This window comes from Harpia harpyja, chromosome 2 (assembly GCF_026419915.1).
Source record: "Harpia harpyja isolate bHarHar1 chromosome 2, bHarHar1 primary haplotype, whole genome shotgun sequence".
NCBI classification, from domain to species: Eukaryota; Metazoa; Chordata; class Aves; order Accipitriformes; family Accipitridae; genus Harpia; species Harpia harpyja.
This window is the reverse complement of record NC_068941.1, coordinates 54,212,707-54,240,144: the sequence shown is the minus strand read 5'-3', so window position 1 is coordinate 54,240,144 and position 27,438 is coordinate 54,212,707. Positions and strand designations below refer to the sequence as shown.

General features: G+C 38.6%; 1 protein-coding gene across 15 annotated transcripts in view; it reads left to right on the top strand.

Annotated features, from left to right (window-relative positions):
* The first annotated feature begins 2,060 nt into the window (after positions 1-2,060).
* SORBS2 (sorbin and SH3 domain containing 2) overlaps positions 2,061-27,438 on the top strand; it is a 190,662-nt gene continuing 165,284 nt past the window's right edge. For 3 of the 15 annotated variants that reach the window (XM_052779878.1, XM_052779875.1, XM_052779874.1), the window contains exon 1: positions 21,451-22,058. The gene's annotated coding sequence lies outside the window, so the exon portion shown is untranslated. Of the gene's footprint in view, positions 2,249-2,660; positions 2,842-21,444; positions 22,059-27,438 lie in introns of those variants that run through there. The other 12 variants (XM_052779881.1, XM_052779890.1, XM_052779883.1 and 9 more) reach the window with 9 other exon arrangements.

Below are 27,438 nucleotides of genomic sequence, written 5' to 3'. Positions count from 1 at the left end.
GTCAGTATTCTGGTTTACGATGCTAAGCCATAGATAAAGACGTCTTGGACATGATTTATGATGATCACTGGTTAGAGCTACATGTCATAAACTATGACTTCAGTAATCCAATTACATGAGTGGAGATAAGAATCTGTGGTCAGGGCAGTTTCCAGCTGAGGAAAGGCTCTTCCAATTTTTATGGCTTTTGCCAATAAAATTTATTAATGAAAAATCATAAGTAGATGTCTTTGTGATGGATTGTACCAGTGTGGCTGTATCAGTAATCATAATACTGGGAATCCTGTTGCTTTCAAGTCTGTAGAAGATGGAGCTTTCTTTTCATGGGAGGGGACATGTTGTTGCTTTATTACTTTACACTGGCAATACAGACAGAACTCCTGAGAAGTGTTCCTGTTAAGCAGGGCTAAGTTTAGCTACACGCTTCAGGGTTTTTTCTAGTGATGTTTTACGTGTACTTTTTAACTTTCAGATTAAGATATTTTAATTCAGATTCAAGACTGGTTAGGCTGAAATAATCAGTGAGGGGGTGACTTACCTTTATGCTGAAAGTTGTTCAAAGATCAATGATTTTTTTCTAGTCTTTCCCAAACATATTCTGTTCCCTGAAGCTAGAAATTGTAATAGTAAAAGCTTTGTGGCATCTTAGTTTTCTGACCCTTAACAGCTGCTGTACTACCTGAAAAAAAAAAAAGAATTATAGTTCAAATTCTCTGTAATTATTTATAGCTAAATGTATTTGTCTTCTGTTAAGGCTTGGATCCTACCTCTTGAGAAGAGTAGGGGAGCAAGAAAGTGAGTTAATTGCTTTAAAGAGAAGAACTAAATTTAGAGCTGAAGTTTAATGTTCATTTTCAGCTCGTTCTGAGTGTACAAACTCTCCCTAAAATGAAGTGGTGATTCCTTATGCAGCAGGTAAGTGGTGAAAAATACAAGTCCAAATTAACTCACTGATTTAAAGTGATCAAATTAATCTAGGTTTGTGATGTTTCAGTCCATGGCATCATTGCTTTATTAATACATTTCGATAGAGTTCTTTCAGATAGTTTATGTATTCATACACTACGGAGTGCAATGGCATCCTTTTTTTACAACAAAGACTTAATACGCAATTTTTATACAGATTAAATACTCTCCCCATTTACAGTTGTTCTTGAGCTATGAGTGTTGTGAGGGAGTGAATTTTTTTCTGCATCTGAAGTCAATTGATGTATTCAACTGTAGTAATACCTTGGCCAACCCCACTACTTTAAATTGTACCTCTGGTTATATACTATTGAGAAAAAGGGTAAATGCTTGCACTGGCTAAGGACAGTGATTTTGCACAGATAGGAGCGGGGATGGTATTTGACCTGTAGGATGTTTTCTGTGATGATGTAAATCCGTTTGACCATAACTGTAGCTTTCAATCTTATTATGGCATAAGACCTAGCATTTTGGAAAACAGATGTACTGGTAAAACGTGGTGGAAGTGATCCAGAATAAAAATAGAAGCTTACAATATTACTTCTGCAAGTATTTTTCATAACTCCCACCTGTAGAACATTACCATTATGAATGCTGGGTACCCAGTGAATGCTTTTCATTGTATTAATAATCCAGATTTTTTTAATGAAACTGTAACTGTTTCAAAAGTGTATGTAATGATATTTAAGAGAATTAAATTATCTGTTTGGGAAAAGGCAAACTTATTTCTAAGTATGTTTTAGGATTGCATCAGCTTTCAGTTATGCCACAGCTTTTTATAGCTTGACTAGTGCTAATGATCTCATTCTCTTAACCTGATGATAATAATAATGGAATCCCTTGATTAACTTGAATGGCAGCTGATAATTGATATGGTGGTTAAAATTAACAGCAGTGCAAGAAGTCGTCACCCTGTGCTTTGTTTGTCTTACCTTATACAACCAAATAACTAGAATAGGATGATAATCTGATTTAAAAAAAAAATCATTGGAGAGTGTCATAATAAGGCTGTGTACAACTTCTTTAGAAAAAAAATCTGCACTCATTATTTTTTCAGAACACTTAAAAGTAAGTGAGACAGATCCAATACAGACAACGTGACCAAAAATACCACCAGTATTTTCACTTCTCTCCACAGACCATATATAGTGCAGGCAAGAGAAGCACTACTGCTTTCAAGGATAGCAGAGCTCCCCTGAGAGGGAAAAGACGGGACAAATTTATTTGTAAAGGGAAATTTCAGAATTGGTACATTTTGATCTGGATAACTCCTTCAAAACAGGTAACTAGCTTTAGAGATCTTAGAAGTACTGTCTCTTGACTGCTATTAGCTTAGTTTAAGTTGACATAGATGGGGAAAGGTTAGTGTGCTGTTACTACTAGTTCTTCAGGTTGACTCCTACTCTGAAGTCCGTCTGGTCCTGTTTCGCTCCCCGTCCTAACAAAAAAAAAAAAACCCAAACCAACAGGCAAGACTTGTCAGATTGGTAAGAGATCTGGTTATACTTCTGTATTTGCTGCAAGCTTTGAGGTGCTAAAAATGTGAGAATATAACTTTATAGACAGTTTATTAGGATGGAACAAATTCTTGTTAAAACAGATGAGGGCACTATGAGAAGATTTTGTTAAGGCTAAGCTTCTTTTTAAAGTGCTTTTCTGCATTTAATTTACTTTTGACCATCAATTTGCTATAGGAAGATGCCATTAAGGAGAGCAGAGACTCTTCAATAGCTTCTAATAACTGGCAGAAGGAATCTTAACTGCATCAGCTGTTCAGCTGTAGTCTGAGCATCCTCATAGTGATATGTAAATCAGCATGAAATTATGAAAGGCAAATATGATGCTACCCTTTTACGGTAACCAGAAGACTTACAGGTGAGTGTAAAAGGAAACACTGATTTCTCTTGCTAAAATGGTGCTGAGAGGAATTTTGTGAGAGGTTAATGATAAACATCAACACAATTCTGAAGTGTGTGAAACTTGAAGGCACTAAAACTAGTGTAAGGCTTTTGCAGAAGTTCAGAATAGGTCCTTTTGTGTTTAGCACACCAAACACTGACTTCTCATCATACAGTTTTCTATACACTGATCTAGCTACTTACCCAGTTAGGGCTCCTACCTACCTACCACTTAACCAAATGTTAGTGCTAATTCTGGCATCTCCTGTAGGTGGGAGCCCTAGCAGTAAAGGAGGCTGAATTGTTTTTCTGTTCTCTTCTAAAGTATGCTCTTAGCAAGCCAGTCTTTAAACAGACTTTATATAAATCAAGCTGATGAGTCTCAGAAATGTACATATCACTTTGTTTATAGACCTTCAATGAATGCTAAATCATTGACAAAGTGTGAAATTGTAACTTTTCTTCTAAAAATCTGGGAGTCTGCTCATTCCTTTGGAATGTACAGTATGTGATTATATAACTTACTGAACAGGTGACATAACTGATGACCAATCAAAAAAACTACACTTCTGACTATGATTTCTCTTTGTAGTATTCCAAATATCAAAGATGAGACTATACATTTGGTTTAGTGTTTTTATGGTAGTATTATCAGCATAAACTGCCTGAGTGTTTTTGAATGCTTCTAATTCTGGCAGCAAAAGTGCTATAAAGTTTTGAAACTAAGTTCTGACTGCAGAAGGATTTCAAGAGGAAAAGGTAGGAAAATCTTTAAAGAAGTAGCTATCACTAGAGTCTGAGTGCTTGAGAGCAGTGTCATCTTTTAGCTCAGCAGATGTGATGGACACATGTTCCTCAGGATGTGGCTAGTAATGAATGGGTGCTTTTCTTAAACAGCCCATGTTCTAAAAGAACATCAGTGTGGGGCAAGCTACAGTAAGTGATAAGAAAATAAATTATTCAGTAAAGGTAGCTCTTCAAAAACTTGGAATTTTATTCAACAGACTTTGGGCTTCCTTGAAAATTCCTTGTGTTTATCAATAAATTTCATGCTGCTGTCATTTAACCTTCTAAACATAAGAGCTTTCCGTTTGTTCAAGGACCACAGTAATAGGTTCAGAGTTCCTTGCAAGGAAGGCATACATTATCACTCAAACTTTATTCCCTTGTTGTAGAATGCCTGTTGGACTCCTTAAGCCAAGAAACTAGCTCTGAATATTTTCCAGCTCTCACTGGAAGTGGTAGAAGGACAGCTAGGTGCTGTGTTTCTGCAAGTTTTTTACTCTCAGCAGTGTTCTCAAAATGTATACATTACTGAAATGTATATCTTTAAGTTCTCAAAGCAGATGCCTGTAGGCAGGCTTGGTCACTGGGGTCCTGCTGGTGGAACCTAGGGCACAGTCATGTTATTGGTAGAATATGAAAGAGGAGAGGTGGAATGGCTATATTCACGCTCCACGCATTTTGTGTAGGGTCTGATGCTAGCAGTTCCTATTCAGGTAATAAGGAGCAAAGAGCTCATATTAGGAAATACAGTGATTACCTTGGTCTTCCTGTGACTGCATCTGAGACAAAAAGCTTTATTTCTTCCCAACAGAATTTATCTTCAACTTAATCTAGTTGTTTGGTACATGATCTTTCTCCTATCATTTACCTGTGCGGTGTGATAAGTTATGGCTAATCCATAGACAACAAACCATTTTGATGTGGCTTTATCCGTAACAGTTTACATGCTCCATGGTAGAAGTGAAAGAGTCCTGGTAACTGTAGTGCAATAGTCTAGAGGATCCTCTGGCAAAATGCTTGCAACTGCCTCAAAGATAGTCAGCTCTCTTGTAAACTTAGGTTTTCATTTACTGCACAAGAGATAAGTGTAAGTTCTCAGTATTTTGAAAATTACCTTGCATCAGTATGGAACACTAGATCAAGTTTTATTTGGAGCCTGAGAATATACATATACCACCTTGTATTCACTTGAAAGGTGTTAACTGTCCAGAGTCAGAGTAACTGCTCTGTTCAGAGTTGTTAATCAGTAATTTAATTATAGCTGCTAATTATGTTTAAAAGTTTTTAGCATGAGCTGTGAAAGTTCACACAGCTACTCTAGTTGAACAGAGGTCGCACTTATAGTACTCTTGGAACACAAATCCTGATGCCTTATGAAAACATCTATAATGCATAAGGTCTTGACCTTCATTTTAATACATACATCAGATATGACTATCAGTGTAGCAGAATTCTGTCTCTATCACTTCACCTATTTCTGCCACCAGCTCTCATTAATACAGGTATATAAAATGTAAAGCAAAATACAAAAAACTGGAGGAGAATCCTGAAAATCATGGCCTCTTCTACATCACTTAAATTTTTTCATGTCACTTTATAGTGAGACATGTATGTTCACCTGTTCATTTACTAACTGTAGATACTTCTTTGGAAAATAAATGTCTATGAAGTAGTAAAAGGGTTTACTGTTTAAAATTTAGCTATGTAATTACTGAATGTTGTCCTGGGGTTTCTCAGCACTTTGAAAATTAATTTTATTATTATTCAGGAGATCAAATGACTAGAGCTTAAGGGATTTAATGAAAAGTTTGGGAAAACAAGAAGAAATCAAAATTTAAAAAAGCCAAAACCAAGCCTGTCTGATTATCTAACAAGGTACCCTGTAAACCTTTGCTGCTTTAAATTTTTATTTCAGTAGGAAGACTTACTTAAATTAAGGGCCTGATGGCAGTGTGCAGCTTTGGAATGATTCTGTTCCCCGCCCCCACCCTAAATTTCTAACTTCTGCCTAAATTCTAAATCTGAAAGAGGGAAATTTTCAGCTTTATACAGTGAATATCTACCTCCCACAGGCTCTTGGAAAATGCTTTTCTCATAGGGGAAAAAGAATCATCAGCATACTATCACTTTTAAGATTCTTCTCTATGCTGTGCATCATGCTTTTCATATTTTTTTCCTTTTAATAAAAAGAAATTCTTTTCCTTTCAATAAAAAAAAAAATGGATTCACCTATGTTTATTTTGGGGACTCCATGATTACAGTCAGAACAAAAACTTCACGTGTACCTCAAGGTATACCTCAAATACTTGTTAAAAATAAACTCTATTAGTAATTAGCTGTGAGTGAACTTCTGGTGCAGAAGCACTGAAAATGATTGGCTGTGGAATGTGTTTTTTCATTGCAGTCTATAAAAATATACTGAACAATGGATGAAATGGAAATTCTTTTTTGTGTGTGTTTTCTTAAGACTTATTCACTGCCACTTATTTTCTTGATATCACAGTTCTTAAAAGTAAATTGTGTGATGAAAAACAACATGTAAACAGGCAACTGAGGTTTGTCTTTATTCAAAGCCTGCAAGTCATTCCATAGGCAATAAAATTTTCATTCTCGAATTTTATTTTCCTATATATTGCATCCCTCATTCTTCATAGCACTATGAAGTCTTGCTTTTCCAATTGTGTATTGATTGTTCTAGTTGTGAATGCTAGGTATGGGGGGAAATTTCAACTTCTACCACAATCTTTTTAGTCTGACAAAGCCATGGCCACTCTGCACCAGCAAGGTTACAAAATAGTTTTTTAAAAGCAGAAGAGTGTTTTAGTTTTTCTGAACTGTTATAGCTTGTTTCACATGGTTGTAACTAGATCTTTTAATTTGCAAATAAGTTCTGGATAAACTCTGAGAAATAAGATAACACTACAGGCCTTCTGTGTCAGCGTTACTGTTCTGTAAATGCACATATATCAGGTAATCTAGCCTGGCTTGGACCAATTTGATAGAGCAGTGTTTAATAAGTGGGAATAGATGAATAAATCTGGGTAGAACATGTGCATCCTGAACGCTAGGCTGCTTTCTTCAAGAGTGGCTCTGGCTGTGGTCACCAACCTTTAGGGCTTTCCTGGTGTAACAGTAAATGATATGGAACCATACAGCTGTGGTTCAAGTCCTAAAGCTGTAATATGGCTGACCTACTCTTAACTTGGTAATTACTTGTGCCTTTGCAGTGAAAAAGTGGCAGTGTGATGGAGTACAGTCATGTTCTTTGTTGCTGCCATTAACAGAAAAGTCAGTATTTTGGTTTGCACCCTGGTGCCAAATTCAAGGTGAGCAGTCACTGTACCATGCCCTTCTTCTCCCTTCTGGGATGCTGAGAAGGGGTGGAGGAAATAAGTGGTTCCTGTTTTCTGTGCATGGGAAAAGGACTTGTACAGGTTAGAGGAGAGAGATAATGTGACCTATGTTTTCCTTCTATATTCTGACTCCAAATTCAAGGATCTGGTAGTTTGAGGATTGCACATTGGAATGAGAATTGGGAGTGCAGCCTATAGGTAACTGTGTAAATGCAAACTGGCTATGTGCTTCTAACTGTGAAACTGAATTCTGTTTCAGTTTGGACCAGTAGATTGGAAATACTATAGTTCTGTCTCCTACACATTTTCAAAACTCTAAGCTCTTGTTTCATTCAGAAGCTTGGACATTTATTCAGTTTTGACGTTGGCCAATGAAAAAAACCCTTGGTACTCATAAACATGATAGTGTATTCAGAGTTTCTCTAAATAAAAAAATATACCACTGGGAGGAAGAGCAGGAAGAGATAAGTCATCAAGCTTTCTGATAACTCTAATAATTAAAAGGGAGGAAAAATATTTTGAATTCTTCTCTGCACTAAAATGTAATAAGATTTCTCCTGTCTGTTGCTTACTTTAGTCATGTTTAATATAAAGTCGGGTTTATTGACTGTACATCAGGGTTTTGAGGTGGGAAGTTAAAATGTAAAGAGCTGCTACTGGAAGCAGTGGTGGTTTTAGAGGCAAGCAACTGGGACTATTAAGGCCTTGGCCAGGATGGAGAGGTCTGCTGACTAGAAGAGGTAATAGTGCAAGTCATGTATCTCACTGTGTAGACTGATGAAGGGACCTGAGGTTGGCACTGGTATAATACCAGATTGCAGGGACTATCTGGGGAGGTGGACAGAAAAATGGTGAAAGATGCAGGATGCTGAGATTTCTTAATGTGGCTGTCATTGACCCATAAGATGATTTGGGGCAAATTGCTCGTCTATGCTTGCTTACCTACCTCAAAAGTGGTAGTATTTGTTGTCTTTGAAGTGCTTCTCCGTTGTGCTAACATTGCTTAAATTTTTTTCAGCTTCAGGTATTTTGAAGTTACTGAAAAACTCTAGCTCTAGAAATCTTGAGCTGTATTAATATTAGCTAGCTAGCTGCAAAAACAGGCTGAATGCATGTTAGAATTGAGTCTCAGACATTGGTAGCTAGTCTGAAAATGATGTTAAGGTATAACTATGTTGTAGATACATTCATACAGCATGTATTTTCACATCTAGTGAAACCCTTACATGGGATTGGTAAATTGAGTACTACTAAGTTTAGCCTGGCTCTGGTGAATTGCATACTTAACAGCTGGCTTTGCAATTTAAGAAATGTCATAGAAATGTCATATCTTCATCCTGATTGTTATCTCTTGCCATAAAACTTAAAGTCAAGCTTCTCTGTTCATTTTTGGCACTGAGACATCTCTTTCTCTCTGTTCCGGAATGAAAGATAAGCTATCCAGAAAGGATACCAAGATTTTAATCTTCCTTGTCCTGTTTTGTGACCCCCTGTGAAGAGGACGTGTAATAACTTCCTCCTTGTTCAGATACACTCAATGGAAACCAGATAAGTCATTGCCAATTTCAAATTTTTATGGGTAAAGTTAGACCCGTCACAAAACAGTAGTGTATGCTGTGCTACTGTCCTATAGTCAGAGCCAGAAAGGTTTGTTAACCTTTCGGCCTTTTAACCTTTAACATTGTTGCACTGCAATTAAAAGTAGTTACTCTACTTAATAAGCATGAGAGTGCTGTAGCTTCTGAAAGCAACGAAAATACTGTAGGCAAAGGTGGTCAGTTATAAATTAGAAGTAGTATAGTTTGGGGTTTTTTCCAGTTTGCTTGTTGCATTTATCGAGATTTGCACTTAAAAATTCACAATTATCTTTGAGTGTCTGCTGAGGAGAACTAAGAAAAGATTTAGTGTTTTGTTTCAGGAGTATCATTTTGCAAACTGCTGCTTACTAACTTCTACAAAAACGGGAGCTGGAGTTCAGTGTGCTTTGTGAAGCTTTAACAGTGCAATTACGCAGTGTACTTGGGCAAGAAAGGAAGGAAAGCTGACAACTGTTACATACCACAACTACTAGTCTGCATAATTCTTTTTATCCCTGTTTTGCTAGCCTGAAGTCTTACTAATCAAAACTATCTTCATTGTCTGGAGGGCCCAAGCCTTTGATTTTTCCCTAGCAAAATGCATTTTTAGAAACATGACCCTAAAACATTTGAGGGAACTAGAAATTTTCCTCAGAACTGCTACTCTGGCATGAAAATTTTGTGGTATTACTTAAAGAATTTCAGAGAATGGAAATGCCTAGATGGCTGTTATAATCCCCTGGACACACCACTCAGCATCAAGAAGAGTGGTGGTGTCAGGATTCACCACTGCAGTCTCTCAGTATTGTTTGAGTACTGAATGTATGTGTAGGCAAAAGCCAGAGCTGACAGCATTTAAACTGACTGCTGCAGAACTGCCTAGCGTAACTGCAAATTGACTGTTTATGCTCCAAAACAAAATTAAGTCTATATGTAATCTTTCTGCAGTACCTTAATAACTGACTAGAAAACTGCAAAATAAAAATTTGTTTTCCAGTGGTTATAAAGTGTATGTCCAAAATTACATAAAGAGAAATCCCACTAAATTTCTTACACTGTTTCATTTAAGGATTTTGTTAGAAAAAGCTACCTTGTTTAGTAGGGATACATGGGCATATAGATTTCTTCCATTCTCATACTTCTGAGATGAAAATTGAAACCAATGCTATTTGGAATTGAGTTGCCTCATCCCTGTAAATTCCACTTTCTGGAAAGCCAGTAAGTGGATTTCATGGTTGGAATTTTTCATTTCACTTAATGCACAGCAAAATTCTCAAGGGACATACTAATTAACAAACTTTTTTTTTTTTCTTGGAACACTGAGTATCCTGTTAACAAGTCAGTTATCAAACAAGATGTATCAGATCTCAGTTTGAGTTTTTCAGCAACAATAATAATATGGTATGACAGTTTTCATCTTTTAAAGGGGTGTTTCCTGAGACTCTGACAAGCAAATTTCCAAATTGTTGAGGTACTCTAGTCTTTAAAATACACAATCTGTTCTCAGTTTTCCAGTCTTATACTTTCTATGTGCAGGTTTTGCTCAAAATGAGGTTTATTGTATCAAAAAATTTAAAATATGTCATGAAGAAACTGAAGGCTTTCTGAGGCAGTTCAAAACGGAGTTGGAATTTTGTGATGTAGGTGTTCTTTTTTAGCTCTTCAAATGCAGAGAAGATCATACTACCAAGTCACCTATTAGGTACTTAAACAGTAATCTTTACTGAAGTTTTTTTCAGCATTGGAGATACATAGTGTTACGCTATCTAATGTCTTACAATTTACCTATTTTAAAAAGACATCTGCTGTGCTGTGTTTTTGAATGTTGCCAAGTTTGATTGCTAGCCAAGGCCTGTTTGTCCTTTAGTCACTGATGGTTTCGTGACTATGCTTCAGAGGTATGACAGATAATCAGCTGCCTCATGCAGTTGGTAGAAGGTAACCCTGACCTTTCCTACAAATAATTAGTGTCAATTATACTCCCCACCTACATCCTTTCCTCCATTGGGGGGGAAATCATGCTTTTCCTTCTTTTGTTCTGGTGATGTAAGTAAAATTAGCAGCCCAGTGCCAGAATTTTCTGCATAATTTGAGTACTGAATTATATCAGCTGGGAAATTACTGTAGATTTTGAGTTTTAGGTGTTCTACCTCTTGCATGATTGTTAGGGTACTGATTTCTAAAAGGAGAAGGTACTTGAAAGAAATTCCAGATGAGGAACAAATCAGCTGAAGTGGTCTTGGGTAGATGTTGACTTTCTCTGTTGATTATTGGCAGAACACTTGAAAATTACTATTACACCAAACCAAATATTTGAAAATAGTATATAAAACTTATTTCATTTCATAGGCATTAACTGGGTAGCTCTGAAGATCCGAAGAGTGTTGTTAACACCCTTCTGAAACTTTAGCTTCAGACCGATCTTTCCATGATGTTTCCTTTTCATGATAAGCAAGAAAGTCTCTGCAATCCTATTCTTTAAAAAGTCAGTTGCAAAGGGTAGAAGTCTGGCACTTGTGATTCTAAATTCCTTTGGCCATGTCCCTTGCCATGTGTGAGGATGAAACTTGATGCATACAGCTGTACTGAGTGGCTCAATAACTTGAAATTGGATTTTGTTTCCCAAGTAACTTTTATGCAGTTGAAAATTCTTAAGTTGTACTATGCATCAGTGTCGTGGTTTAACCCCAGCCAGCAACTAAACACCACGCAGCCGCTCACTCACTCCCCCCCACCCAGTGGGATGGGGGAGAAAATCGGGAAAAGAAGCAAAACCCATGGGTTGAGATAAGAACGGTTTAATAGAACAGAAAAGAAGAAGCTAATAATGATAATGATAACACTAATAAAATGACAACAGCAATAATGAAAGGATTGCAATGTACAAATGATGCGCAGTGCAATTGCTCACCACCCGCCGACCGACACCCAGCCAGTCCCCGAGCGGCGAATCCCTGCCCCCCCACTTCCCCGTTCCTATACTGGATGGGATGTCACATGGTATAGAATACACCGTTGGCCAGTTTGGGTCAGGTGCCCTGGCTGTGTCCTGTGCCAACTTCTTGTGCCCCTCCAGCTTTCTCGCTGGCTGGGCATGAGAAGCTGAAAAATCCTTGACATTAGTCTAAACACTACTGACCAACAACTGAAGACATCAGTGTTATCAACATTCTTCGCATACTGAACTCAAAACACAGCACTGTACCAGCTACTAGGAAGACAGTTAACTCTATCCCAGCTGAAACCAGGACAATCAGATGTAGCCTGATGTAGTATAGAAATCTACAGTTCATAACGTTTTTCTGCCTTTGTGGAAAAGCCATTTATTGAGTCTGGGCAGCACTTAAATTATAAGCTTATGTTGTTTCATTTCTCAGAAATGGTGATAAATGGGAGAATTGTATACAGGGGTTTAGTTTTTCAGGGGGAGTGGTTCAACTGGATATTAAAACAGTTGGGGTCATATGTCTGTCACTTTACTGTGAAAGAGACCAATTAAGACCTTGATCCAGCAAAATTATAGTTCCATCTTCTCTGTACCAAGCATTTTTCCAATACTAAATATTATTTCTAGAACGGATATTGTCTTCCTTTGTCTTCCCTGAGCTTAGTAAGTATAAATCCTCTCCTTTGTTTGTATTTTTTATGGAAAGGCCAATTATATCAACTCTCTCAGCTGCTGCCTGGACAAGGAAGTTATAAAAAGGTAAGCATTGCAAACCAATAGGATCATATGATTCAGCTTAGTGCAATGCATGATGCTTTTTATCTACTGTATCCTGTTTTTCCTTGAGGTCACATAGGTTATTTATTCTGACCAAGGAGGGAGGTAGCATTGGACACCACCTTTAACAGTGAGTGGTGAGTGCATGAGGCACAGGCTGTCAAGTACCGGTGGTGTTTTACTGTGTGGTTCTTACTCTTTCACTCTTGTTAGTAGGGTAGTTTCATTGGATCTTGAGTCTTCAACAAGTGATACTTCTTGTGATAAACTGTGTAAATTCATCAGTCCAAACCTGAGATCATCAGTTGGTAGGCAGTATCTGCTTTTAATCTGTACGTGGTGCTGTGCTTTAAAATCCTCACTGTTTTTTCCCTGCTTTGGAGTATATTAGTTACTATGGAAACATCAGTGTTATGAGCTTCTAAATCTTGAATACATTTGAGTTGTCTTGTTTTCTTTCCTCTTGTGTGTGAATACAGTTGTTCTTTTCCTCCCACACTATATCTGTGGCTCATTTCAGAAAGTGGTGCTGAGCAAACTCTTCACTGCTACCTCCAAGTTAAATGCTAGGAGATTGTAGTGTCCGAACGTAGGAGATTGTAGTAGCTGAACATTCTCATATTGGAGATACTGACACTGCCTTTTGTGTTTCTGCTGATCTGAGTCTGAGTCTATTTGGAGAAATTAAAGATCCAAGTTTTTGTGCCAGAGAGAAATAAATACCAATATTAATTGAAAAGCAAAAACTTGGGTAATTGTTTTTTGTTGTATCACAGAACGATTGAGGTTGGAAGGGACCTCTGGAGATTGTCTGGGCCAACCCCCCTGCTCAGGCAGGGCCAGCTAGAGCCAATTGTCCAGGATGATGTCCAGAAGGCTTTTCAATATCTCCTATGATGGAGACTCCACAACCTCTCTGAGCAACCTGTAGCAGTGCTCAGTTACCCTCACATTAAAAAAGTGTTTTCTGATGTTCAGACAGACTGTGCCGTGTTTCAGTTTGTGCCCACTGTCTCTGGTCCTGTCACTGGGCACCACTGGAAGTAACCTGGCTCAGTCTTCTTTATGCCTTTCCTTCAGGTATGTGTACACATCAATGAGATCCCCCCAAGCTTTCTCTGGGCTAAGCAGTCCCAGCTCTCTCTAGCTGTTCCTCATAGGAGAGATGCTTCAGTCCCATAGTCATCTTTGTGCCCCTTCACTCGACTTTCTAGTATGTCAGTGCCTTTTGTACTGGGGAAGCCCAGAACTGGACACGGTGCAATAGCACTGTAGGTGTGGCCTCACCAGCACTGCACAGAGGGGAAGGATCACATTCCTATTTGAATGTTTCAGCTTTCCCCTCTTTAGTGCTAAGTCTAGTTTAAGTTTCTATGAGAAATAATCTCCTTAAATGTAAGTGGGGTACTTGATTGAAAACTGGCAGCAGACTTTTAAAAATAATCCTGTTTCATAATTTTATACATACTGCTATAACGCTGTTCGAGACCAAAAATTGAGAGTTGAAAATCCCTTAAGGAAAAAGCAAAGTGAATGTTAAGTGAAGAAGTGCAATCATGGCTCAAGCTAGAAGGCAATTGGAATCTAGAAGTCTTGTCACAAAAAGTTGATTCAGTTCCTAGGATAAAGGATATATTTGGCAGGTGATCTGCTAAAGTTCCTAATGTGTTATGTTACACTCTAAAGAAAACAAATAAGCTACCAAAAAAGTACAAACTGTTAACATCTAACCGGAAGTAGATGCTGCTGTTATTTGTTTAAGCAGTTCTGGAATGCTTTGGCATTGTTTCACTTCCTAGCACAAAAGAAGAAATGACCTCTTCATGAAAAGAATGCTGTGGATAAGCTGGTTGGTACCTTATCAACTTTGCTATTGTAGTTATGCCAGCCAGACATGTTAGTGTGACTTAGATATACTCTGCTATGGTATTTATACTTTGTTAGAGGTGTTTTGAGATTGATTTGTGACCTCATCTGGCACAGCGAGGTGCTGCCAAGTTCTCGGAATTGATAAAATGTAAGTTCACTTTACAAGGAATTTATTTAAAACTTCCTGGCTTCAAAGAACTTTGGAAAATATGGTGGTTTACTAGTTTTATAATACCTATTTGCTACCGATGCTCTTACTCATCTGCTCTTCCCAAATCTTGCTGGTTTTAGCAAATGATGGTCTGAAGTATCATAGCTGATGGCATTTCTTTCAGATGCTTTTGAGCTTGGGTTTTGGATAGTTATTTTTCCCGGAGGACTGTGTAGGAGAGCAAAATACTGCATGCAAGGTGTGTGAATTCTAATCTGTAAGGAAGGGCAAACTTCTAAATGTACTCTGGTGAGCTCTGAGGAGTGTCAGAGGCAGATAGGACTAGCCCAACAAGCTTTCTATCACTTAATAAGCCAATCTAATCAGGCAAGAACAACTTTCTTGAGTTGAGAGCCACAAGTATGGTTGTGTGTCTAGGGAAGTGTTCTCTATTTTTAGTAAGCTTGTTATCATCTGGCTCTCAACATCATGCAAGGTTGAAAGTATGGGGTTGGGGAGCTGGAAAGAGATCAGTTGGAGCTGATTTTGTTACTTTATTTCCCCTTTGTTTTTCCTATGCCAGACTGAACAAAATTAGATTGGTCAAAGAGGCATATTAAGAAACAGACTTAGAGTTTGTTGGGTGGTAGTGCATGGGGTACAAAAATACAAAAACATTCAGGTGGCTGAAAGAGATTGAGGCTACAGGGAAAAAGGAATGTAGATATGGACAAATGGATCTTTTTAAAAAACAAACAAACAAAACAAAACAAACCTCCACCCACAACCCAATTATTAGCAATGACTCAGCTATGTCTATATATTTCAAGTTGCATGGAAGAAGAACAGTTTGAATTGATTCTTGTGGGTTTGGGTCTTTGTTCCAAGCAGGCCTGAGGTAGGATTGATGAGGAGCTCAAGGTGTGTTGTAAAAGCCTTTTGCAAAGCATTTCCACAAAGAATTGTGGGCAACACTTGAAAATCCGTGCTCCTGCTCCACTTTCCCACCAGCACACTCTTCTTCCTACCAATTTTTTTTCAATTTCTCACGATTAATATTCTATAAATGTAGTGATTAGAAGTTAAGAATTGTTTCTCAAATGGAGAAAAGGAATGCATGTCCCAGTTTCTCAAACAGGAGAAAAGGAATGCATGTCCCAATTACTAGAGTATGAAAGAGTAGTCTATAAATGTAGTGGTAATAAGGTGCATGCAAAGAAATGACATGAAGCAGGCTTTTGAAATGAAGAGACAGCAGTAGATTGCCAAATTGGGGATATCTGGGCCTGAGCTTTTCTGGCAGCTGCTCTCAAGGAGTTGCAAGTCTGAAGCAGTGGTTTAAGGAAGAGGAAGTGCTGCCAGTGAGAAGCTGCAGTTTGGCGGAACACTGGCAAATAGCTCAGGGGTATGGCTTTAGCTTATAGGTAAGGAGAAGGTGATGAACGATAAAAATAGGGGAGAAGGTGAAAGTTTGGGGTTTACATATTAAAAGGGAAGAAAGAGGAGGCTTGGAGACTGATGGCTCATTTTCCTAAATATCTAACAGTGATGTTTGAGAAATATTCATGTACTTGCAGCCTAGAGGAGTTGTCTGTTGGTGTCTAAGCAGGGGGAAGAATTTTCTATCCTGACTATTTGTCTATTTTCTTTCTATAAATTGCAATATGTGAGGAACCTGTTACTGAGAAGTTAATAAAATTTTCACTTTAGAATTCTAATTGTCCTACTCTTGTAGAAAAGATGGGAAAACATTTCCTTTTCTTTATGTAGCTACCAGTCTCATATTTGTACTTTTATACATAAGTGTGGAATATATAAGATGACTTCATAACGTATGCTGCCAAGTTTGTATTTCCAATAAATTGGGAAGCAGAAAATTTTGCGTAAAATTCAATATTTCTTGCTGTAATTTCTTAAAGTTCTGGCACTGATAGCATGAGTTCAGGCCTCTGCATTTTGACAGAGCATTACTGCTAAGACTGACATTTGATGTTCACAGGAACTCGGGCTCGTTGGGATCTCCAGTTCAAAATGGAGACAAAACCTGATTTTTGGCAGGTGCTGGAAACTAGGTGGCCTGGGGTGTTCTTCAGAACTTAAATCAACTCAATGTGAATTCCGGCTTAGGTCTATGAATTAATGTAGTTATTTAATGGAACTGTCAGTACATGACACAATCAGGACTGGAAAACTTTCAAGTACAAATTGACCAGATAAACTATTAATTGTCTTGGCAATATTCTTGGCATACTCTGAAAGCATAGTGCATTTCAGTAGCAGTTTCTCTTTTTTTTTGTTTTGCTGTAGGTTACAGCTGGTATCTTGGTGATATTTCAAGAATTGGGAGGATAACTTTTAAGACACTTGCTCATTTGCATGTTAGTTTTGTTTTAGAGTTTGCTATTTTCTGTTAAAAATGGACATTTAAGCACTCATTTTTGGGAGAACCTCGTGTATTATGTCTTCATGAGCTCAAGTTCACCTTTTTCTCTGACATGCTGTCCTAAAGATCTGAAAACAGAACCCATCCATACTATAGTTCACATGATTTAATGTCTGCTCAATATATCATAAAATTTGAGATGTTTTCTTGGGATAAGTGACAGCAAAGCACATAAGTTAATGAATGTTAATGAATCCAATTGGTAACCAAGCAAATAGAAAAGGAAAATAATGAGTGTCTCTCTGTTTCAGGCTCTTTTTCATCTTTACTTAAAATGCAGCTAAAATTAATATAAAACTGTATGTACAAACAGCTAAAAAGCATCTTAATATAATTTTAGTAATATTTCATATTTGAGATTAGGCAGTGATACCTTCACTATTGCTTTTTTACTAAATTATATCAACATAAAATACTAAATGTGGGATGGGAAATAGTGTGGAAATTGCTCCAGGAATTCAGTAGCATCTCTAACACTGCTGTAAAACATGAGGGATCTAGTCTTATTAGGTTAAGACACTTTCATCTCTAATTACAAAAGGGCTTCAGGGTTTCCTTTTAAAATTTTTAAATATTTGCTTTCAAGAAAATCAGAGTTACTTTTCTCATCTCTTCTATCCCGTTTTATGGTTGTACTACTTGTGATCAGTAACATGTCTCAAAGGGAAACTGAAAAAAGGATATGCTTCCCGTGATAAAACTTTCCCAAATACACCTTAGAAAATGTTTCTAAAATGCTTTTGTGATTGTTTTATTTAAATGCATGCCATGTCTTAAATACTTAAATCAACTGGTTACTCTATACAATCTAGATAGAATTCTCTGTCAGCACCTTTGCTAAGTATCTGACTGAATCCACAGCACAGAAAATTGATCAGAGTTGTTATTAGTGAGAACCTGAAAATACAAAGCCAATAGCTGGAGTTGTACTCAGTGTTCAGTAGCTGGAGGAGCTACAAACAAGTTTGACCCTGGATAAAATTAACTCTTCATGTTTGAATTCCACTTTGCTCTTCTGCATGTTGTAGCTTAGGTAGGTAGCAGTGTCTTGGGAATCGGACATCAGGGTTTTTTTTCCAGGCTTGTAGTCACCTGGAACCTTGGAAAAATGATGTTAACTAGTCTATACTTCAGCATACTCCCCTACAAATACTCATTCTGTTTACCTGCTGCTTTGCATTTAAGTAGGTTGACCAACCAATATGAAAAAAACATTTCAGTCTTTTTAAATTGGAGACCTGATAGTGTTGTTTTTATTGATAGATGAGGCTGTCTTTATGATGTGAGCAGTCCAGTTTGCCTTCATAATAGAGCCTTTTTTCATTTAAATATACCATCAAGTGATTACAGAAATTGAACAGGGGTCAGAAAGATCTGTAATTGTTAATGATATTAAGGATGCCTGAACAGTAGGTGTTTTTTCTATTCGGATAGTCAAATATATCTAGGAACAATTACAACGCAATGCAGGAAATAAAATGCGGATTTTAATATAGTAATTGCTTCTTAACTAGGATCTGGTCTTTTGTCATTTCCTGTCCATGGATGCCAATATCTTTTAATATGTGTTACAGTTCGTGCATTTAAAACAGTTTTAGAATGCAGATTTATTTTCCATAAAACAATGGAATGAATGAACATTTAATGAAATGTATGCAAATAGCAGTTCTCGAGTTGATTGAAGAAGTCATAAGAATGAAATGTTGCTTTAATGGAAGTATATGTTTTATGTTCTGGGGACCTGGTTTGAGACAGCGGAAAACTAGTTTGTGAAGGAAGATAGTAGGAAGGACTAAATTACAATGGTGAATGATATGTTGGTACAGTATCTATCTATAGATAAGGCTGAGAATAATCCTTGTTATTTCTGTCTCAAAACTGATTGTTAGCAATGTTCCGGTGAAGGATTAGTGAGTACTAGTTTTCTTTCAGTTCTGATGGTTTTCGATGTGAGCAACTGTCTTCCAGTTACTACAGTGAGATTGGGAAGCTCATTTGAATTAACATGGGAGTAGGATTTGAGCAAAGATACCAAATGATGGGTTCTATTTTCAGCCCTGTTCTAACACAGCAGGCAAGTGGTTATCTTTAAGCACTTAAATACTCATTGTAGGGTCAGTATGACTCTATGCCTTGCACTTAAATTTTTTTATATAAGGAGAGTAGGCTAGCAGCCACCATTTCAGCTGCCTGGTTCTGGACCCTTCCTAGACACCCAGACGTACCAGTGTAACTGAGCCTTGGGGGCCTATCAGAGGTTATTCAGTCTCTGGCAGCTGCACTGTGGGTCCAGTTCCCATCCCTGATGTCACGATTTCAGTGGGTTTTGCCAGGAGAAATTTGATGGCAGTGCAGAGAATGTAGCGGAAACTGTTTCTAGGACTTCTGTGGAGCTTCTGAAAGCTCAGACAGATTAGGTTCTCACACTTTGTGCTTTAATTGTTTGCTGAAATGGTACCATAATCTGCACTTGGATTAAGCCTCTTCTAACTTCTATCTAATCACTTATGTTGCTGCAGGGAAGGAAGGGTTGCATGTGCATGTATATGGTTAAGTCCTATGTGCCTACCACAGGCAAAAGCTCCATCACTCTTAACTGGATGGAAGTGTGCCTGCATAACAAACATAGTTCTAGATCCCTGAAGATTGAATTATGAAGTTGTAGTCTTCAAACAGGTTTTTTTATTTAAAAAAAATTAAAAAATCAAGAACAATTTTATGAAAATACTGTGCTTCCACTGTGTGTTAAGATACCTTTATATGTATAGATACATAGATACAGACAAACATCTTGAAACCTTTCCAAGCTCTAACCTATTCTTTAAAAACTCATGACCTTTACTTTTTTGAAAGCTAAGGTTTTAGCCTGCCTGTAGAGAGTATTATGACAGTAACCATAGTAGGTTAGTGTGATAAAGTGATAGAAAACCTGCTTTTGTGTCTTCATTTACTGAAGATTTGTTTTTTTATAGAGTCAGCGACTATATCAGTGTATTAAGAAGCAAGGGACTGGATGTGCAGTCTGTTTCATGTTGCTTATTAACAAAAAAGTTAGTGAACTAATCATGGTGAAATGGTATTCTTGTAATGCAGACTGGTTTTGTTTTAATACTTTGCGTGTAAATAATTACTTCAGTAGTTTAATGTTTTCCAGCCAAAAGCTTCAGAATCAGGTTGCCAATTAACAGACATCCTTTTTTGATCAAAAAGTACTGTTGGACAGGAATCATGGCACAGAAAGTATGTGTTTGAGTCATGGGAGCTGGGGGTACTTTTGCCTGTTGCTAGCACAGACTCTTAGCCCTAGCTGCAGTTTGGGTGATGTGGACATCCATCCATCTTTTTAAAGGCTAAGAGAGGAAGAAACAAGACTAAATCAGTGTTACTGTTGAAGCACCTATTTAAATGTACCGAAATGTTTCAGCTCTGACACGTCAGAAATCTAAACAGAATTTATCTGTTTGTATCTTGGTGACACCCTGCCTCCGCCACCACTTTTCCTTTTGTAATACTCACTTTCAGAGAAACTAGCGCTTACAGAGGGTAAGAAGGGTAAAGATGCTGAGGGAAGAAATGTGTAAAATCCAGCACAGTGGACTTTAGTTTTCTGCCTGGGGCTCCACTGAGACACCACTGCCCTCAGACCCTGAGAGCAGAAATTCCGCTTGGAGTGGTGGAGCAGCAGAGCTTTGTCTGCAAGCTGTACTCAGAGGTGAAAAACCTGCTGTAGCCCTAGAGAAGTAGGACACTGAACAAGGAAATGCCATGATTTGTTATACGTACTAAGGCAATCCCTGTTAATGACTAGGAAGGGACAGGAAAATCTTCCTCAAACCAATACTCGGAATTTTTGTGTGAAATGCAGCATGCATAGTTAGATATATTTAATGTTTCTAAATGATTTTCAAAGACCTTTAGGTTGAGGAGTGCTGCATGCCTTCTAGCTTTTATTTCCGACTCCTTAGGCAGTTGAGGTATGAGATAATGACAGCTCCTGAAGGGTGGGAGTTTTCATAAGCAGTTTTAAATGGTTCTCAAATGTCTCCTTTTCTTCCTACTCCTAATTGAAATGAAAGATTGCATTATTCTAAATGGGATAAAATTGGTCTACATGGCGATTGCGACGTTCAGTCTTTGAAACGCGCCTGATAAACAGCGACCTTTAACCCGTGAAGATCGAGAAACGCGTTTATAAACACTGGGAGTAATTGCGGTAATGTCAGGGTTAGCTTTCTGTAAACGAGTGGGGGTTTGGGCTTTATCGTTGGAAAGCTGGCTGACTGTTGTTAGAATGGCCATCCCTCTTTCCTACACGAAGACGGCTGTTTACGCTGAGCGCCCATACCGTGCCCCGCCGCGTAATTTTTGCGCTTGAATTCAGCGCACCAAAGGAGCGTCTCGCTGTACGCGTACGTGTCCGTACGGTCATTTGCCACCTACCGGCCCGGGTTGCTCGCCGCGGGCGCTCGCCCCTGCTGCAGCCTGCTCGCCCGGCCGGCCCAAGACCCCCGGGTGCGGCACAACCCGAGAGCCAGGGGCGCGGGCGGCTCCTGGTTCCGCGGACGCAGATGGCGCTGGGGGAGGGAGCGCGGCGGCCCCCTCCGCGGGGCGCGGGGCGCGGGTGGCGGAGCCGCCCCTGCCGCCGCGCGGGCGAGGCCGGCCGGCCGTTGGCTGTTGCCATGGCTCCGGAAAGCCGGGGGAGCCCAATGAGCGGTCTGCGGCAGTGCCGGCAGGACCAGCCATTTTGCTCACGGGAAACAATGTGACATATTATGCTGTGCTTTACCGGGGAATAAACAAAAACCTGGTCGGAGGAAGGAGAAGAAACGGGCGCGTTAGCGAGCAGTTACAGCAGCTTAGCCTGCTTACAAGCTGCCATTTTGACAAGCTGGCGACTGCCGTTCCGGCTGGCTGATCGGAGGAGGTCGAATGCAGGGCGCTAGCGCTGCGTATCTGCTGTCAGGCAGCGGAGCGGGGTTTTGTCTCGTACAGGCAAGGTTTCCCCGCGATGTTCTCTCGGCAGCTCGTTAGCTGCTGCGAGTGAAAGCCCGCGGTCCGGGGGAAGGGTGTTGCCCTTCCTTCTGCTGCTCCTGCGTGCCGCTGGCCCTGGGCAGCAGGCGCGGCGGAAAAAGCAGGTGTGCAGTTAGTTTGGCCGGGCTCTGTGCTGCAGCCTGGGCAGGAGCCCCTTCTCTAGCTTACGCGCTGCTTATTAGCAGATCGGCTTAGGAGCTTTTGCCGCTGGACTCGTCCACGAAAGGAAGCTGCTGTGCATCTCGGCTTGTGCGAGAGAGGTATGCCTTTGCACGGAGACTATCTCGATTTTGTAAAATAAAACTGAGCAAAAACTTCATGCAAGAAATAAGCTTCTTTCGGTATCTTTGCGTTTAGAGGTTGGTCAGTGGCTTGCTTGGAGCGGCTGCTGAATTGATCTGATTGCGTTTTCGTTCAATATTTCAATGTGATGTTCCATCCATATGGTTGCCGATTCAGAAGGATGTTTCCGATAGCTGATAAAATTTTATGCTCGCATTTTCTACTAAAAGGAAAGGGTTTTTTTTGTTTTTCATTGTGCTTTTTACCGTCAGGATAGCGTGGGTGAAATAAAACGTTATAGAACTTGCAGGCATATTTGAAAAGCCTTACATCATTGACTTCATTAGTGGAATTCATGCATTGTGTTCAGCCTCAATGTAACTAGACTTAAATTGTCCAACTGCTGCTGTGCAGTATGTAGGTCATAATAAAAAGCAGCTTTTTCACCAGCTTTCAATGGACTGCATGCCCCAGTGCTGTGGTTGATTAGTTTGTGGTACTTGTACTGTTAAGAGTAGTGGTATTATAGCCAGCTCACACCTCCTTTTTAAAGATATCGCACATACCGTGCTAGACAGAGCACAACACGCCCATTGTGTCCCTCCGTTTGGCGTTCAATAAAAGGAAGGAAACGAGCACTCCACATGGAGCACAAGCACATTAATAGCACAAGACGGTTAAACTTTTATGGAACAATCTCAGTGATTCTGAGAGGGGCTAGAGAAGGTAGAGAAAATAAAAACATGAAGACAAATGTAAGGGAATAATTGAAATGGGAGAGGTCTTCTAATTGCGGCTCTGTTAATGCTGTAGATTTTCAGTGCAAAATGAATTGTTCTGAATAGTTATTAATCACAACATATCTGCTTTAGAGAAGAAAACTGTAGTTAGGCCTAGGTCAATAAAACTGCAATCCCTCAGTACAGATAACGTTTGTATTAAAAGTAGCATTTTATGAACTACCAACTGTATTCTCACTAATACAATTTCTGAATTAGCGAATACTGAAATGCACCAAATTTTTCTGACAGCTGACCCAAACGTTCTGATTCACCTTGCATCTGTAGAAAATTAAATTATATTTCAGTCTTAACTCTTATTTAATAATTATGTGGATTTAAATCACACTGAGATGAGCCATTTGTTTGGACAGTTGAGTGACCATTAAATCAAGAATCTGAGGTCTGGTATCTTTATAGTTAATTTAGTAACCAGTGCTCTGTAATTAGGAGCCAAATTCCAATGTGTTATTTCTGTGTGTGTGTGTGTATATATATATGTCTATATATCTCTATCTCCTGCAAAGGCATTTGGACAAGCATGTTCAGCAACTATCCCCCAAATGAGACATTGCATTTGGAAACAGCAATATATAAATGGATTGCTACTGTGCATTTTCTCCATTAGAAAAGCTCCATCTTACTTGAATTATTCCAGGATTTTGTTGTTCGGTGAATGTACACCCCGACTTCTTTTTCTATACCTCTGTGTAGGGGTCACACAGTAAGTTGTTTAGAGAACTGCTTTCATCTGTGTTCTAGGAAGTGGAATGCGCATTTACAGTGTGGTACTACATGAATATTTATGATTGAGTCTAATTGTGATAAAAACAATAAACAAGCAGAGCTGCTATTTCCTTTAAGCTGTTTGTAAACCTTTAACGAAGAGATAGAGAGCTTTTGTAATAACAATAAGAAATACGGATATAGCAGTATGCAAGAAGTGAAGGATCTTGCAGTTCAAGGTGGGCATAATCTCACTATGAAGAATTTATAGTGTAAGAAAACAAGTGAAGACTAGCTATGACTAATCACTAAACAGCGTGCACCCATTAGGTGCTGATAGATGCATCTTATTAGTCTCTATTATTTAAAGGAATATTCTTTACTCTTTCCATTTTGCTTTTCTCCCTTTGTCTTTTTTTCTCATATCAGTTCCCAGCTTCCCTGTTTCCTTACTGTCTCTTTGGCAACATCTGATCCCCTCAGAGCTATTTGTAAATCAAATTGGTGACTGTCAGTAATGGCCATGGAGGTGCTGCAATAGAATCTGTTCTGGAGGAAGAATTTTAAATGAGGTAAGAAATGGCAACGAAGTAAAGAGCGTATCCAGTATGAACTAATTCCACATGATGTAAGGTATAAAAGCATAGAATTGGGTCACTGATGTAGGAAGCAAATGGGCATGAAGGGAGAGGGATATTTTTCGGCTTGTGATGAACTGAAGTGTACTTATAAACAGAAGGTTTACAAGAAAACCTTGACAATAATATGACACAGGACAAATTGAGTATTTTTGTGTTGGAAAGGGTGACATCAAGTTCCAGCTGAAGCCTAGAAGTTTTTCAGGTTTCAGTGGAGCCACGTTTTCTATACAAGAGATGATTATACATGATTTGAAAGTCTGTACGTTATGCAAAGTCAGGCTCTCTCTTGGTCAGCAGTTATGTAAATAATATCAGCTGTCATGCTTTAACATTACAGTCACTTCAAACATTTTTTTTAGACAGATGACCCATGAAGGTGACTCTGGGCCCATGTGTTATGCTCATAAACAGGATACCAACAAAGCAAAAGCAGGCAGATGAATCCTAAAATGCAGTATCGTGTAGCAGGTGCAAATAGTAATAGAAATGAGAGAACAGGATGACCAAAGGAGGTAGAATCAAGTGGTGTAACAGTTTTCTTTGGTATGTTGTTTGTTTAAAATCATCAGCTTTGAGCAAACAGTGATAAGCATCAAACAACCATGTGGTCTGTGGAGCACAATAACCTTAAGAGAGAGCTAGTGTGGGAATGTGTTGTCTACCCTCAGCCTATGGACTATTCTCTGTATACTTGCATATATGACCAACCTGTGAGTAACAATACAGATGGCATGTGCCTAGGGAACACACTCGGATAGTGAGTTAGGGTACATTGTATAATGTTACACTGTGAAACAGCTGAATGTCACTTCTGTATTGGAAGGACCAGGTATTGAATATTATACACCAATGATGAGATTGCATCTGGAGTGGGCAAATTGCTTCAAATGTGACCTTGGAACAAATATTTCTGCTCCAGTGAGGCTGTCTGCACAAACATGGAAGTAAACGTTGGCAATTCCTGCTTGTTTGTAAACTAGAATTTTACAAATGTATACTTTGGTATTGTGTCCTACTGCTCTGATGTTGATCCTTTCCTGTGTCGTTATTTCAGTATTGCATTAAGCATGTTACTCATTGCCAGTTTGTATTTTCTTTCTTTATTGTTGGATGTAGTGTATAGCTTCCTATTTGAGATAAGACTGTGCCATAGATATTCTGTGTTTATTTTTCTTCAAATGGTGTGGCGTCTTCTCATGAAAGTGTTTTAAGAACAGTTGACCTTTCTGAAATTATGAAACTTCTTAACATTCTAGGGCTAAAACAAAAGCTAAAAAGACTTTCAGAGGTGCTGATGTAATGCAAAACTTCATGCATGGGAGGGAGAAGGGAGAGAAGTAAGCACTTAGAAGGGCAGCATGTATCTTTGAATAAAGTCATGCTGGATGATCACATTCTAGATCTACTCCTGCTTTCAATTTTTTTGAAGCATGAAATGTATTTTTCTGTTCAGATGTATTGTTCTATCACAGAGATACATCACAGCTAATGCTGCTGTAAAGCAGGAAATTCCAAAGATGGAGCCTCTTCTTCTGTTATTTCTAGCTTCTTCCCCTAAATAGATTGATTTTTTTCATCTTTCTATACTGAATAAAGATAGTGTTCTGATTCATCCACCCTTAAAAACCTCACCAACCACCATCAGGGGGTTGAATAGCACAGATGTGGTTCTGTGTTCTTAAGTAACCCGAGTAACATAGTACACTTTTTTTAAGAGTTGATGCTGAAGATTCCAAGCCTTAAAGGAGGGGGCGGGGGCAGGAATACGATGGCAGGAAAAGAAACCTTTCTTCTCAATCTTTACTGTGATCAAACTATACAGTAAACTTTTTAATTAGCCCTTTCAGAAAATAATTGTCAAATAATGCTGAGGCATAAAATAATGAAAGCTTTACTTATTTTTAGGGCACTTGTCTTGCATTTTATGTACAAGTATTAAAGCAGTGGACAACTGAATTATGAGTAACTAAACCTATCCCTAGTTTTTCAGCAGTTGCTGATTAGCTAAATTTGTCCACAAGCATAGTGGGTTTACTCTTTTGCTTCTTCAGGACCCAAAAGAAAAGGCAGGGGTGCATAAGGAAACTCGAGGGAAATGGAGTCAGTAACTGTAGTTCTCATGGCTGAAAATCAAATTCGTCAGGGCTTATAAAAATGGTAAAATGCATTGATTTCTAAAGGTTGCATTTGTTTATAGGATCAACAGTTATGCTAATAGGAGATCAGTAGTTGTGACTGAAGGTCAAAATAGTGGAAGGGTCTTTGTGGTTTTTTGAACAGTTTAAAAACAACGGGTCTGGTTCCTTACTGATTTTTTTTTTTTTTTTTTTTTTTGCAGTGTCAATAGGTGAGGTCCCAGTTCAACTGCAGTGAGATTGAAAGGTAGTTGTACAGCTTCCTAAGAGGCTTAGGGTTGGATGGTAGTAGCCCATGATGAGAAGGGGTAGGGGACTGTGTCAAGAGCAGGACAGCCATAGAGTGTTCTTTTCAGCACATTGCCACGTTGTCTGAGGACTTAACTGTAGCCTGAGTGTAAAGCTTCACTACCATAGTGTTCCTTGAGTGTTATTGTGTTTATTAAAGCCATGTATTTCTTAGCGGAATAGGCACAAGTGTGTGAAGCCACAGAAAGCACAGCATCTCATCTTGCAAAAATGCATAGATATTACTTAAACATCATGTCAGTAGTAAGTGGTGAAGGTGCAGAAGATGCAACAAGTTTTCCTATGTCAACAAGTTAGAAATATTTGTACCTGAGGTAAGAATTTGAAAGACAAATTAGCTAATTATAGAGATCTGATGGGTGTTCTTAATGGAATACAGTGATCCATCTCTAGATTAGCAATAAGGAGTACCAATAAAAGAATAGAAATAGGGATTTCTGAAATGTAAATTGTGGAAGAGATATTAGTACTTGAATTTATCGTATATAGAAAAGTCAGAATGAGTTATGAAAGCAGAGTGGTCAGATTTATATTTTTACTATGATTAATGAAATTAAGTGCAAAAGCAGAGCAGACTACCACAAAACCTGTAAAAGTACAAATTTCAATTCATAACAGTTAGGATTAAGACTGATTTTGGTCTTTTGATTGGAATAAAATGCAAATATAAACAAAACATCTCATGGCTGTTTACAGCTAATCTCATAAACTGTTTTGAATCTGACTAGAACAAGGATATCCAGTAGGACTGACTTTCTAAAAGCTAAT